This window comes from Suricata suricatta, chromosome X (genome assembly GCF_006229205.1).
Source record: "Suricata suricatta isolate VVHF042 chromosome X, meerkat_22Aug2017_6uvM2_HiC, whole genome shotgun sequence".
Taxonomy (NCBI): domain Eukaryota; kingdom Metazoa; phylum Chordata; class Mammalia; order Carnivora; family Herpestidae; genus Suricata; species Suricata suricatta.
This window is the reverse complement of record NC_043717.1, coordinates 83141864-83153997: the sequence shown is the minus strand read 5'-3', so window position 1 is coordinate 83153997 and position 12134 is coordinate 83141864.

Sequence of the window (12134 nt, the reverse complement as noted above, 5' to 3'; positions counted from 1 at the left end):
GTTCACAGCAGACCTATCGAGAGAAACTTAGCAAGCCAGAAAGGAGTGGCAGGATACAGTCAACGTGCTGAATTGGAAAAATATGCAGCCAAGAGTTTGCTATCCAGCAAGACTGTCATTCAAAATAAAAGGAGAGAGAAAGAGTTTCTCAGACAAACAAAACTAAACTGAAGGAGTTCATGACAACTAAACCAGCCCTGCAAGAAATTTCAAGGTGCATTCCTTGAGTGGAGAAAAGACAAAATGAAACAAAAAAAGACCAAGGCAACAAAGACTAGACTAAAGGACCAGAGAATATCAGGTTAAATATTTTGACAAGAATACTTCATAAATGTTGTTTCCTCTTTTGTAAACTGGTAGTCATTTATTTTTTATTTTTCTTTTTTTCAAGATTAGAAACTGTGACAGTCAACAGTACCTACCTTGAATTTATTAACAGTAATGCAATTTTCCCCCAGGAAAACATGTTTGTTCAGTTTAAGTAGAGCTGACACACAATGCTATATTAGTTTCAGGTGTACATTGTGCAATGCTCACCACCATAAATGCAGTTACCATCTGAGTTGACATTCTTTTAAAAAGAAATCTTTCTTTAAAAAAAAAATCGTTCTTTTTCTCCCTGTCCCTCTCACCTCTTCTTCTCCTTTCCTCTGACCCTCTGTCTCTTCTTTCCTTCTCTCTCCTTCTTATTCTCATTATAGACTCGTGTGTTTTATAAGCCAGCGGATTATATTTTCATTATTTTTTATTCTTTATTTTGATTATTCTCTTTGATGGTCAAGTTGCCACATTTGCTAATAAAAGCTCTTTTAAAAGTGCCTGTGACCCCTTCTGGCATAGCCTTATTGTCTTTGAGCACGTACTAGTTTTCCAGAACAAAGGTTTCCTGAGCAACTCCTACTTCTCCCGCCCTAGACCTAAGATCAGCCATTTCACCAAGGAATTCTAATTCCTTTAGCAGGAAATCATATCTTGAATCCATGATCTTGGCAGAAACAAATGATTTGAGAACATGTCAGTACTCATATGTTATTTTTTTATTTTTTTTTTTAGTAATCTCTACACCCAAAGTGGGGCTCAAGCTCACAACCATGAGATCAAGAGTTGCACGCCAGGAGCCAGGCGCCCCAGTACTCTTAGTTTAAAGGTACACATTTTGAAACCAAATCACACAGCGCCACCTACAGGACTGCAGTTGTAACATAATTATTCTTCATTTACTCGAGCTTTTCCCTTCCTTGGTCACGTGTTCTAAATCCATGATTTAGAGTAGTTGAAATAAGTAAAATACCGAATCTGCGTGGCATGCGGCCACACATGGTACTAGATATCACTAATCCTGTTTTTTTTTTAATTATACTCAGCTCCTATTTTAAGGCTGGTATCTGGAGAAAACAGCTTAAGATACTTTTATAAGCTTTCTGTACGTAGCTTATTTTGGTAGGAATACGATTCGCCCCATGTTACATCTCATTCCTGGGACAGATACGTGTGGTTTAGTGAAGCCTCGTGTGTTAGCAGCAGCTGAGTGTTACTCTACCAGGAGAGCATCTCTTGTTCTTTCTATGTCTTAGCTGTACTACTGTAATTATTCCCAGCCTACAGATGACAAAACCCAGGGGTTAAGTGATTTGCCCAAGGTCCCTGTGCCTTCAGGTGGCAGAGCTGAGTCTTCACCTCAAGTCCATGTGACATCAGGTGCCTGCTCTAAACTGCCATGCTGTGGTGACACCGGATAAATTAACAAGTGTGCATATATAACGTCTGCAATATTACCTCTTGGGGCACGGGGGCAATCAAGGAGAGTCTGCGCCAGCAAGCCAGGCACATGGAGCGCTGGCTGTCCGGCGTGGGGGAGGCCATACGTTTTAGGTAGTAGAATAGGAAGACGGCGTTTTGGCAACTTCAAAGTAATGTTCCACAAAAAGAGAGTTCCAGGACTGAAGGATACAATACAAAAAATAGATGGAGAAAAATGGATACATCCTAAATTGACTAATATACCCAAGTTGTCACTGTCATTTGTGTGATGTTGCCTTCATTGTCATCTTTCCTCCTTGAGCCAGAAAAGTTGCCAGGATCTGAGAAGAGCTGTTCTTTTATATATATATACATATGTGTGTATGTATGTACATATATGTATATATAAGTATAGATGCGTGTATATAATAACTATTAAAAATAATATGTTTTAATTTATTTATTTTTGAGAGGGAGAGAGAGAGCACAAGCATGAGTGGGTGGGGTGGCCGAGAGAGAGGGAGAGAGAATCCCAAGCAGGGTCTGAGCTGTCCGTGCAGAGCCCGACATGAGGGAGCCCGACGTGAGGCTCGAACTCAAAACTGTGAAAGCATGACCTGAGCTGAAATCCAGAGTTCAGACGCTTAACTGACTGAGCCCCCCAGGCACCCCTGAGAAGGGCTGTTCTTACTTTCAGGCCAGCTCCCTCACAGCAAAGCTGGATTCCTCTCACAGCTATGCAGGAGGAGTGGGGAAGAAACCAAGCTACCCAGAGGAGTCCTCAGGAAAGGAGAGAAGGTAGGACTTTAGAGAAAGAAGGTAAAGTATTTTATTTTGTTCCAGGTGTAAAAAAAAATGTACCATGTCACTCCTTCCTAGTGCTTAAGACATTTTTGCACGTATTCCGGTGTATGATAAGTGGAACAAATTATAAAATTTAGAAATTGAACACTATAGAACATTGATTATTGTAACATCCTCCAGACTCTGAAAGTCAAATGCTGAATGCTAATTTTTGCCTTCCAAGTCTTACTTAGCAGGAGGTCTAGGGTTAAACTTACAGTCCCTTCTATCTTAAGCAACACTATGTTTCAAGATATTAAATCAATACTATCTCTGTTGGAATCCTCTGGGAGTCCTCTCTATAACTGGGATGGGGAGACAGAAGCTTTATTTAAATTGCATTAAGAACTGTTTTATTTATTTTCTTTCAAGACCAGATTGTGTTGCCTCCATGTGAATATGTCTCTTCCATTGTCAATTTCTGCCTAATTCTCCTGGAGACATGGTTTTCCTCTAGCCGATCAGAAGGACCAGGACATTTTGAGCTTCTGTTTTGCAGCATATACGTTGTTTTCTCGGGTTCACCTCTATATTGCTAATTTTACTACCACGAATGTTTTGTGGGTCACCTGATACGTATCAATAACGGGGTCCATTGATTTTGAGCTGGATATCGCATCTAGATGGATGTGTAGGCTCAGGAGAATGTCACAGGAGCCTTGTCACTGTCCTGAGTGCTGCAGTGTACTTTTCAAGGTGACTTGTCTTTGCCACTGCCCTATCGTCCAGCTAGTCCTGTATCTGGTCCTACTTTCAGGAAGGACAATTTGATCCATTTATTTAGATGTTTATTTATTTTTAAGAGAGAGAGAGAGAGAGAACGACTGGGGGAGGGACAGAGGTGGGGGATAGAGGATCCAAAGAAGGCTCTGTATTGATTGATAGCAGACAGCCTGATGTGGGGCTCGAACTCACCAACCGTGAGATCATGACCTGAGCCGACGTCAGATGCTTAACCGACCGAGCCACCTGGGCATTCTGAGGAAGGACAACTTTAATGTAAACTCCAGCAACCTAAGCTGATGGAGGAATTCTGCTGAAATGGAAGAAAGCCTAATGCCTCTGATGCTGAAGCAGGATTTGTTTTTTAATAAACTGCCCCTTGTAACTACTCCACCTCTCTTTTCTGCGTTAGGACAGACTCGGACATAGCACAGTTCACGTTTGCATTTAGTTACAAACCTAGCTGTCTGTGCTTTGTAAGGCACTTTGTAATGCTGCACAGGAATTATGCTTCTTGCCCTTTGGCCATACTGGAGTTACTTTGACTCGGTAACTAGATCCTTGCTTCTTGGCTCTCCTTTCTTTTTAACCTTACGGCTTGCTGAATAGCTTGATAGCAAAAATTAAAAAAATTTTTTTGCAATAGAGGGCTGAGGAATTCAGCTACCTGATGACCTTTTCCCTACCCAGACTTTGAACGTTGAGGAACTGATGGATTAGTTCATTGGTTAAAAAGAATTTTTGGTTGAGTAGAATGTGGTTTCTATATCCTAGCTTCAGCTGTTTATCTGTAGTTATTACAGTTAACTAGTTGCCCAGTTATAAGTAAGCTATAGTACTAAATCTTTATGACCACAAGAGATAGCAATTAGGATTGTAAGAGGCACCTGGGTGGCTTGGTCGGTTAAGCGTCTGATTCTTGATCTCAGCTCAGGGCATGATCTCACGGTTTGTGGGTTGGAGCCCCATGTCAGGCTCTGCACTTAACAGGAGCCTGCTTGAGATTCTCTCTCTCTCTCTCTCTCTCTCTCCTCCCTCTCTCTCTCTCTCTCTCTCTCTCTCTCTCTCTCTCTCCCCCCCACCACTGCTCCTCACCCCAACTCATGCACTTTCTCTCTAAAATAAAAATATAAATGAATAAATAAAGGCAAGAATAAATAAATAACAGCAAGAATGGATGGATGGATGAATAGATAAATATACATAAAATAGTAAGAATTAATATATAATAGTGATAAGAACAGCTTTTCCACTTCTTGCTGAGTTATTCTTCTCAGTATGTCTAGTTACCTTTTATTAAATAGCTTTTACTAGGGGCGCCTGGGTGGCTCAGTCAGTTAAGCGGCCGACTTCAGCTCAGATCATGATCTCACAGTTCTGTGGATTCGAGTCCCGCATCGGGCTCTGTGCTGACATCTCAGAGCCTGGAGCCTGCTTCGGATTCTGTGTCTCCCTCTCTCTCTGCCCCTCCCCCACTCACGCTCTGTGCTTTCTCTCTCAAAAATAAATAAACATTAAAAAATAAATAGTTTTTACTATTATCCATAATACTAACTCAGTGTTATCAAAAGAAATAAAAGTTGGATTTGAGAATAATGCCTTGATTAACTTCCTGGTCTCAGATATTTATTCTGGTTATTTTTAGTCATCTCTATTTACCTAATTACCTAGGTACCGCCAGATAAGCACTCACTCATTATTCCACTAGTAATAAGAATTTAAATTTGAAGAAAATGTTTTCTGGGTTATTGGCTTATACCAGTTTTTCTACCTATTTCTACTTAACTGGTTCACTTGATAACCTGGTTAACTGTAGTAGTAGTTCATTATCCCAAAGAGAAATAAGAAGAAAGAGTTGAGTAGAACAGGTTTTCATATGCTGGATTCAACTAATTGTCTTAATTTCACAAACTGTGGTTTACTCATTCCCTAGGTGTCATGAATTAGCAGAATCCAATGCATTATGCCAGCCGGCAGTGGGATTCATTAAGGCCGAGAAGAATGTTTCTCATCTTCCTGGCTTACTCTGCTCATTCTAGTTATCTCCAATGATCCCTGCATGTCTAGTTTTTTAGGCGCTAGTTCTTTTTTTCTTAATTTTTAGAAGTTTATTTATTTGAGAAAGAAACAGAGAGTAGGGGAGGGGCAGAGAGAGAGGGAGATAGAATCCCAAGCAGGCTCTGCAGCATCAGCACAGAGCTCAATGCAGGGCTCGAACCGACAAACCCCTGAGATCATGACCTGAGCTGAACCCACTGAGCCACCCAGGAGCCCCAGTTCTATAGTCTCAATTCTAGGCTCTATAGTTCTAATGCGATGTTCCAGCAAAGAATTACAACAAAGTGTTATAAGGCTGTGTTTCTCAGCTTTTAAGCTTCAAATACCCATTCTAATTCTATCCAGTTATCTCTGGTTAACCAATGAAAGAAGTACACCAGCTATCTATTGTACTAACTCATTATTATACCAAAGGATAAGAACTTAGAGTGGGGAGTCATGAATTCCCAATTTATGGTTTAATTTATTTATTTTAATATAATTTTTAAAAGTAAACTCTACCCCCAAAAGGGGCTTGAATTCACAGCCTCGAGATCAAGAATTGCATGCTCTACCAACGGAGCCAGCCAGGTGCCCCCCAGTTTCTAGTTTTAAAGATTTCCTCTGGCAATTTCCCATTAACTTAATTTTATCACCCATCTAGGTACCACTATAGATATTTGACCTATAGTACATATTGAAAAGAGTGAGTTTACAGTTTCCTGATTTTATCAATTTTCTTAGTCGCCTCCAGTTAACTCTAGTTAAAGCATACTAGTATACTTAAAGTATACTACTTATCTCCAGTATTAATAATTTATTCCAAGTTGAAATATGAATTTGGGTTCAGAAGATAATTTTTTTTGGCTTGGTGACTTCAGTTTGTGTTATATAAATAACCCAAAAATGGCCTCAGTCTCTGGGCCTCCAGGTTGTTTTATTTCTTCACTGCAGGCTCAGACCCATTATCTCAAAAGCCTGCTGGAGCCAACCTCAAATTTTTACACATTCAATTTTTTTAGAACCTTATCCGAAATAATTATAGACACATTTTTAAAATAGTAAACTCTATACCCAACATGGGGCTCGAACTCATGACCCTAAGATCGAGTCGCATGTTCTACTGACCAAGCCAGCCAGGCACCTCCCACAACCGTACTTTTAGCCATTTATAGCCCAGCTGCTTTACATGCTCCATTAACTTGTTCCCAATATCTGCTAGCCATAGGGAAAATAAGCCCTGGGCCAGAAAGGCTACAAGCCCTTCAGTGCTTTATTTATTTTTTTTTTTTGAGAGAGAGAGAGAGAGAGAGAGAGACGGGGTGGGGGGAGTGTTCCTGCCCACATCATAGTGGGGAAGGGGCAAAGGGCAAGAGAGAATCTTAAGCAGGCTCCACATCGATGCCTGGGCTCAAACTCAAGACCATAAGATCATGACCCACTAACTGAGCCACCCACAGGCCCAAAAGATTTTAATTTTTTAAATTAATCTCTACCCCCAATGTGGTGCCCAAACTTATGACCCCAAGATCAAGCGTCTCATGCTCTTTGAACTGAGCCGCCAGGAACCCTGCCCTTTGGTGCTTTTTGACATAGATACTCTCCAACCTGCTGCTAAATGACATCACCTAAAACTTGTAAGCCTCTCTCGCAGATCCCCTTCTCCTCCAGGAGTTAACTTGCCTTCCCCCACAAGCCTTAGCCTGGGGACACAAGCCTTGCCCACTGGAAAAACTGGCGAAGCCTCACCCAAATAAATCCTGTGTGTCTTACTGCCACCTTGTGGTCATATAGTTTTCCTTAGTCAGCCCAGAAATCTTCTGAACATTTACAACTCATATTTTTCTAGTTTACCTAGATTCCACTGGGTGCTATACAATTAGCTCATTTTTTTAATTTTTTTTGTAATCTTTATGTCTAAGGTGGGACTTGAACTCACCACTCGGAGATCAAGAGTCCCTTGCTTTTCTGACTCAGCCAGCCAGGCGCACCCAGTGAACTTGTTTCTAGGACAAGACTTTAGACATGAAATGATTGTGGTTTTCAGCTTCGGGGTTTGGACCAGTTATTCTAGTTATCATTAATTTTCTATTCTTAACTAATCATCTGGGTCTCCCTGCCATCTATGGTACCAACTCATTATTCCAGAAGAAAATAAGAATTCAGATTTGAGAAGAATATCGTTTTTAGCTTCCTGATATCAAGTATCACCAGCTATTCTTAGGTGTCTCCTGTAAACTAGTTACCTATGAGCCACTATTCATCACAGATTTATGAGTACTTTTTTATTTTTTTTAACATTTATTTATTTTTGAGAGACAGACAGATCATGAGCAGAGGAGGGGCAGAGAGACAGGGAGACACAGAGTCAGAAACAGGCTCCAGGCTTTGAGCCGTCAGCACAGAGCCCGACGCGGGGCTCGAAGCCACGAACTGTGAGATCCTGACCTGAGCCGAATTCGGACGCTCAACTGACTGAGCCACCCAGGTGCCCCATGAATTCTTTTTTAAGTTTATTTATTTATTTTGAGAGAGGAGAAATAGAGAGAGAGTACAGGAAGGGCAGAGAGAGAAAGAGAGAGGAGAGAATCTCAAGCAGGCCCTACGCTGTCAGCACAGAGCCCGATGTGGGGCTTGAACTCATGTAGTGTGAGATCAAGACCAGAGCTGAAACAGTCGGATGCTTAGCCAACTGAGCCACCCAGACACCTATAGTTCTTTTTTAAAAATTTATTTTAAAGAAAGTGAGCAAGCCGGGAAGAGGGGCAGAGGGAGAGAGAGAATCCTAAGCAGGCCCTACACTCTGCACGGAGCCCGATGGCAGGGCCCAATCCCACAACTCCGGGATCATGAGCTAAGCCAAAATCAAGAGTCTGACAACACTCAACTGACTGAGCCACTCAGGCGCCCCTATGATTTCTTTCAACATGAGATATAAAGTTAGATTGAGAAGGATATGCTTTCCAATGCAATACTAAATTCTTTAGGTAATTAGTTACCTAAATATCATTATTCATCTGCATTATTTATTCATTAATCTGCCAGGAGAAAAAAGCATATTTAAAGTCCAGAAGAACCTAAATTTAAGGTCCTAACTTCAGCGACAGCGTGGGTGGCTCAGTCGGCTAAGCATCCGACCCTGGATTTCAGCTCTGGTCGCGATCTCAGGGCCATGATCTCATGGTTGTGAGATCGAGCCCTGTGTCGGGGTCTACACTGAGCATGGAGCTTGCTTAAGATTCCCTCTCTCCCTCTCCATCTGCCCCTCTCCCATTCATGGTTTCTCTCTCAAAAACAAAACAAAACAAATAAAATCAATCAGTAAGCTCCTAACTTCAACTACTTATTCTAGATATCTCTACCTACCTCTAAGTAACCAGACACCTCGTGCCTATATCCATAGTACAAAATCATTATAGCAACCAGAATTAAGACTAATATCATTTTATTGTTATAAAATACAGATAAAAAATTACCATCTTAACCATTTTTAAGTGTACCGTTCAGTGACATCAAGCACATTCACATTTTTGTGGGACCATCACCACCATCCATTTTCAGAACTTTTTCACCTCCCCAAACTGAAACTCCATACCCATTAAACAATAAGTTCCCAGCACCACCTCTCCCAGACCCTAGAAGCTAACTAACCAACTAACTAACTTCCTTTCTTCCTCCTTCTCTCTCCTTCTCTCCCTCCCTCTCTTTAAGTTTAGTGGTCTTCTTTAAGGTTTTAGTAAGGTCTGCACCCACTGTGGGGCTCAAATTCATGGCCCCGAGATCAAGAGTCATATGCTCTTCTGACTGACAGCCAGGTACTCCAAAATTGGATTCTCTCTCTCTTTTTATTTTATTTTTATGATTTTTAAAAATTTTTTAATGTTTTTTATTTACTTTTGAGAGACAGAGAGAGACAGCGTGAGCAGGGGAGGGTCAGAGAGAAAGGGAGACACAGAATCTGAAGCAGGCTCCAGGCTCTGAGCTAGCTGTCAGCACAGAGCCTGACGCAGCGCTCGAACCCACAACACCACAAGATCATGACCTGAGCCAAAGTCGGACACTTAACTGACTGAGCCACCCAGGCGCCCCTAAATTTTTGTTATTTTTAAAAGATTTTATTTTTTCTTCAGTTTTTTCTGGGATATCTATTTATTTATTTTTAAGTTTATTTATTTATTTTGAGAAAAAGATAGAGAAAGAGAGAGCATGCACAGGAAAGGCAGAGAGAGGAAGAGAGAGAGAATCCCAAGCAGGCTCTGCCCCTCGGCGCAGAGCCCAATGCAGGGCTACTCACAACTCATGAGCTGTGAGATCATGACCTGAGCCAAAATCAAGAGTCAGACGCTTGACCAACTGAACCACCCAGGCACCCGCTGGAATATCTTTTTAAAGATTTTATTTTTTAAGTAATCTCTACACCCAACCTGGGGCTTGAACCCACAACGCTGAGATCAAGAGTTACAAGGGGCACCTGGGTGGCTCAGTCAGTTAAGCGTCCGACTTCAGCTCAGGTCATGATCTCACGGTTCGTGGGTTCAAGCCCCGCATTGGGCTCTGTGCTGACAGCTTGGAGCCTGGAGCCTGCTTCAGATTCTGTGTCTCTCCTTCTCTCTGCCCCTCTCCTGCTCATGCTCTGTCTCTCTGTGTTTCTCAATAATAAATAGATGCTTGGGGCACCTGGGTGGCTCAGTCAATTAAGCGTCCGACTTCGGCTCAGGTCATGATCTCAGGTTTGTGGGTTCGAGCCCCGTGTCGCTCGGGTTCTGTGCTGACAGCTAGCTCAGAGCCTGGAGCCTGTCTTCGGATTCTGTGTCTCCCTCTCTCTCTGCCCCTCCCCCCTCATGCTCTGTTTCTCTCTGTATCAATAATAAACATAAAAATTTAATAATAATAATAATAACTAAATGTTTTTTAAAAATTAAAAAAAAAGAGTTGCATACGCCCACCGAATGAGCCAACCAGTTAAGCGTCCCTCCCATTCTACTTTCTATTCCTATAAATTTAACTACTCCAGATATCACAGATAAATGGAATCATACAATATTTGTCTGTGTCTGGCTTATTTCACTTAGCGTGATGCCTTCAAGGTTCATCCATGTTGTAGCATGTATCAGGATTCCATTCCTTTTTAAGGCTGAATCACATTTTATTGCACACCACCCTTTATTTACCCACGCATCCATCTATGAATATTTGCGTTGTTGCCATCTTTTGGCTCTCATGAATAGCTCTGCTCTGAACATGTGTCTACAACTATCTGTTCGAGTCCCTGCTCTTGGCTCTTTGGGGTGTGTACCCGGAAGTGGAATTGCTGGGGCATGTGGTAAATCTCACAAAATTTTCGAGGAGCCACCAGACCATTTTCCACAGTGACTACACCCTTGACATGCCCACCGGTGATGCCCAGAGTGCCAGTGTCTCCACGCTCGTGTTAGTAGCCAACCTGCTGGGGGAAGAATTATATCTCCTTTTTGTGAAGACTAGCATGCAAGAAGAGTATCTTTTTAGACTTCTGGCTTCAAATATTTCTTCTGCTTTCATGCCATTAACTCTATTTTTTCATGTTTAACTTTTTCGTGTTTGTTTATTTATTTATTGATTGATTGATTTTGAGAGAGAGAGAGACAGAGAGCAAGAGCAGGGAAGGAGCAGAGAGAGGGAGAGAGAGAATCCCAGGCAGGGCTGAGACCGTGACCTGAGCCGAAATCAAGAAGCAGATGTTTAACTGACTGAGCCGCCCAGGCACCTTGGTTAACCGTTTAAATCTCACCGATGTAACTGTCATTTTCTACATTACTCACTGAATATTCAAAAAATAAGAATTGAGAAAAGTGCATTTTCCAGTGTGCTAGATTCAAACTGTTCTAAAATATCTGGTAAACTGATTGCCTCGTACTACTACTTATCTACATTACTGATGCAGCATTTTCGTGAGAAATAAGAATTTGGGGTTGAGGAGGTCGTGATTTCCAAGTTCTACCTACAATTGCTTATCTGCAGTAGTCTGTAGTTAGCGAGTTATCTGGTTACCAGGAGTTAGCCATAGTACTAAATATTTATTCCCACAAGACATAAGAATTAGTGTGGTCACGAATGGCTTTTCATCTTCTAGATTTAGAAAAATCCCTGGTTTTCTCTAGCTATCCATAGTAAACAAATGACCATACAAATAATTATCATGGTCTTACTCATTATTGCAACAAGAATTAATGTTTAATGTTGAGATCATGGATTTTCAGCTTCATGGCTTCAAAGTATTCTAGGAATATCTAGACAAAGGGAGACGGAGAGAGACGAAGAGGAGCAAGAGGAACAGGAGGGGGAGGAGAGTAAAAAAGTGGAAACTAACGCAAGTTCCCAGCACCCGCCCAGCACAGAAACAGTTGCGCTTTTGCACAGGACCTGCAGCTAGAGGCGCGGCAGCGGAGCAACCCCCTTGTAGAGGTTGCGAGCCCCACAGTCCAGCACCAAAGAAGGGCCTCATGCAGTGCAAGCATTCTTGGATGCACAAAACTGTGGGCAGGGTTCTAAACTTGTACTACCGACCTGAATTCCTTACTACAAATCCAGAGTCATCGTTGCTTTGCAAGAGACGGGTTGGGTTTCTTACAGTGTAGATCTGAGCATCCACAGTGCTCTGCAAACCTAGCCTCAAGCTCCCGCTCCCGATAGCCTCAGAAAGCTTGGTGGGCTCTGCTTTCAGCACGTTCTTGCAAGACCCCAGAGCAAGCAGCAACGCCCCCCCCCCCCGAGCTAATCGTTTCGTCGGAATCGCCAGCCCGGCTCGTGGA